A 3862-nucleotide genomic window follows, 5' to 3' on the forward strand; every position below is an offset into this window, starting at 1 on the left:
GGATTGCTTTGGACAGGCCGCTGTGTGTGGTCAGTGCCCTTCCCCAGGCTGAAATGCTCTGTCCTTGCTTTCTGTCATGACCAAAGTCTTCTTCATGCTCTCCTTTTCTCCCTACTCTTGTTAATGTTTTCTTTTCCCTGTAATCAAGAAGGTGGATGATGACAGAGGTTGTTTCCTACTGCACAAGTACTGTAGCTGCTCTCAGATTTCTGTAAAAATGGAAACTAAAATAAATAAATCAACAAGCTCTTTTTGAAGGGGGGGGGTGGCAAATTAGAAGCATCCAGGTCCCACTGAAACAGGAGATGCAGCTCTGCTTGTTTCTCTGGAGGCAGAGGAAATCACAAGACATCAACACAGTGATGATGGGAGAGATCATGGGAGATGATGAGAGATCTCAGCACAGTGACATGTGGTTGGTTGAGCTGGGACAGCAGTGGAGGGCTCATATCCCCATCCCTCTGCTCCCTCCTGCCCTGACCCAGCCTGCTGTGCCTGCTGCTTCTCACAGGGTTTGGCTTTGCAGCTCCCTGTCAAACGACTTGGGCAAATACTTCCAAAGTCAGGTGTCCTTACGCTATTTAAGCAACAAACTTAATCTGATATATTTATATCTGGAAGAGTTTGGAGGTGTGGTGGGTGATTTTTTTTCCCCTTGGTGTTTTTCCCACAGGGTGTCTCTCTATGACTGCTCCCATGGCTCAGTGGTTGTTATTGTTCAGATCCCATCATCTGACCCTTTATAATCCCTGGATTGGGTTACACTGCATTGCTGGACATGCTTGCTGTATGCTACTGATTGTCAATTTTAGACTCTCCCATCAGCCTGAGAGTTTCTTAAAAGTAATGCAAGGTTATGTTGCATGGGCACATTCCCTGACTCCTTCCAGTGGCACTTGGAAATGCCATGGATTGGTAATAGAGGGGAGTGAATGTGGGGGGATTTATAACAAAAAAAAATGAAAGCCAGCATCATAGAAATTGCTCTCCAATATCTGGCCACAGCATGTGTCCCATCGATTACCTTAAAAATAGAACAGTTTTAGGCACTTGAAACATGGGCTGCCTCCTGTCAAGTGGTGACACAGCAGTCAGGCCTTGCTGATATTCAAACGAAGAAGTTGACAACCTTTTGGCCCTCATGAGGGATAGGTTGGAATTTTTGAAGAGGATGTTTAAATGAGGAAAAAATCAATGAGGTGAAGCAATCCTGCAGGAGAGGCTCCTGGTTTCATTCCAGAGTTCATCCATATGTGAGTACCTGCCTTACAAACCATGAGCAGTGAGTCAGAATGGTTCATGACCAAGGGGCAGACCTCATCCTTTGTATGAAGTGCTTTTGTTTAATGCTTGTTGGGTACCTGCTTAGTGTGAGTTTTGAGCTGCTATTACCTGTAGGAATTGCTCTGTGATTGCTGCACAATCACAGGTGGTTTTCAAACACCTGATAGAGTTCTCAGTACCCCTGTTTTCCTTCTCTTGTCTTCTGCTGGGGCTTTGAGTGCAGCCCTGGTGCAGCACAGCTCTATCCTGTGGTAGCAGTGCAGCAGCTTGTTAGCCCAGGGATTCCGGAGCAAGTGTCAAATTGGTGTGGAAATAGCAAGTGTCACCAGTGGAAGTGGTTTTCCTGCCTTAATGAAGGTTGAGAAATGTGTGATTGTTTTGGAAAGCTCTGAGGGGAGCACCAACAAATGTCTTTGGGAAGGAGGTGAGAGTTTAGACTTGGAAAAGTGTTTAAGACCCCCTGTGAGCGTGTCCTCACCTCCAGGGTGTTGTTTGTTGCTCTAATGTGCTGTTACCAGAACACCAAAACACTAAGCAGTGTGTTAGGAAAGGAAGTGCATCCTGGAAACATAATTTATGGAGGAGAGACCTAAAGTAGGCAAAATATGATACCCACCTTGGAAATCTGTGGGATTAGCACCCATGTCACCAGGAGAGGTGTCACCAGGCAGCCCCTTGCTCTGCATCTGATGGGGAAGGCATCACTCCCAGTCTAGAGTTTCCTAATGGTGGTACTGACAAGTGATATATTTCTGCTTAAGAGAAAAAAGTGGTTTTCAAACACCTGATAGTGTTCTCAGTACCCCTGTTTTCCTTCTCAAGAGGACTTCATGGGTTTGACCCTGCTTAACTTGGATGCTCTGACAAGACCATGTCCCAAGATGGCCTGGCTGAAGATCACGGAAACCCAAGAAGGTGGCATGGGGCTTTATTTACAGGCAAGAAATTAGCAAGTGAGAAGCAAGCACTGAACAGACAGCTTCTGGGGCCCAAGCTGCATGGTTTGGGAGAGCAGCATGCAGGCTACTGAGGGGCACTGATTTATTTGAGAACACCAGGAAACCATTTATGGGTTCTATTATGGGCAGCAATCACTGGGGGTTAGAGCTGCTGGAGCAGATAGATTGATGTGTGGGTCTGTTGTCGTGCTTGCCACTGCATAAAATACAACAAGGATAAGGAGATCCCTGAAATACCAAAGGGGCAAATGGAGCCATTGCATTCTTGGCTTGGGCTTTTATTATCTTTTCTTTTGCCACTTACACTGTTCTTAAATTTTTGCCCTCTTCCCTGCTGTGTAACAGCATGAATCAAATGAGGACCTTTGGATAATGGACTTTTAATAGAGGTTAACAGGGCTTAGAGCTCCATGTTTCGTGTTACAAAACACAGCAGAGAGACACCATCATCATAGCCTATTTTGCTGCTGGCAGATTCCAGCAGAGCATGGCTGAGACTGTGATGAGAAATATGGCTTAAAAATTGGCAGGGCATGGTTTCAGAGCCTCTCCCCCGTGGTTTTGCTCCTATGGAAGCTGCATTTGCAAGGTGAGGATTTGATTTGATACCCCTGCAAACAAAATTTGAAATTATGAGAGGAAATCTTCCTAACCTAATGAACAGCCCAAACTGTGAGTAGCAAAATGAGCCACCCTTGCTACTCTACTGTTACAAAGAAACCATGCACACGGTGATGTTGGAAGTTTGCTGTGTGAATTCAGCAGCCTATAAAATATTCTGAAGAAAGAAGGAGGGACTTGGATGAAATGGACACCTAACAAAAAAGGAGTTTAGGGAGTCACATCAGGTCTACAAATATAACAAAGAAAATCTTTGTAGCTGCTTATTAATTCTGAAAAAAAAAATGTAAAAAGTAGGAGAAGGATGATCTGGAGATGAACTGTCAGCCAAGAAGAGCTGATGGTGCAAATGGTGCTCATGGCAGGGCCAGGCCAGTGAAGAAGCAGGCAGTGGCATTGCCCAGGGATGGGAGCAGGGATGTGCCATGGGAAATGCTTCCCTGGGAGCACTCAGCCTGCTTCAAGGGGCTGGTGCCTGTCCTTGCATGGACCTCTGTCCCCAGGCACAAGATGCATGTTGTACCAGCTCTACCTGCCTTTTCCCACCTTGGAGGAGTTTCCCCAGACCAGGATGTGAGGTCTGGGAGAGGTCACCAGCAGAGGGTGGCTGCACTCGCACCAAACCTCCTGTGACAGCCAGGGCTTAGACCTGGCCGAAGGCAGTGCAGGGCCTATGGTCTCTGGTCCTTTTGAGATAGATTGGAGATGTTATGGACACAGAGACCTTGCTGATTCTTCCCAGAGGCCAGATTTCACCTGCACATCTCACAGGTGCCACTGATGTCCCTTCATCCTGCTCTGGCGATTCCAGGGTGACGCCCTGAGTGGGGCAGTGTCCCAGGAATCCTCTGGAACACGTCTGTCTTCTGCCTCCCTCAGCGGGGGACACACCAGCTGCACTGAAATGTCAGAAGGGTTTGCACAGCTGACAGGTTGCTGAAAATGGAGCATCGCCATAAATTCTCCTTAGCCAGCCAAGTGCAGCTTAATATAGACTT

This window comes from Geospiza fortis, unplaced genomic scaffold (assembly GCF_000277835.1).
Source record: "Geospiza fortis unplaced genomic scaffold, GeoFor_1.0 scaffold70, whole genome shotgun sequence".
Taxonomy (NCBI): Eukaryota; Metazoa; Chordata; class Aves; order Passeriformes; family Thraupidae; genus Geospiza; species Geospiza fortis.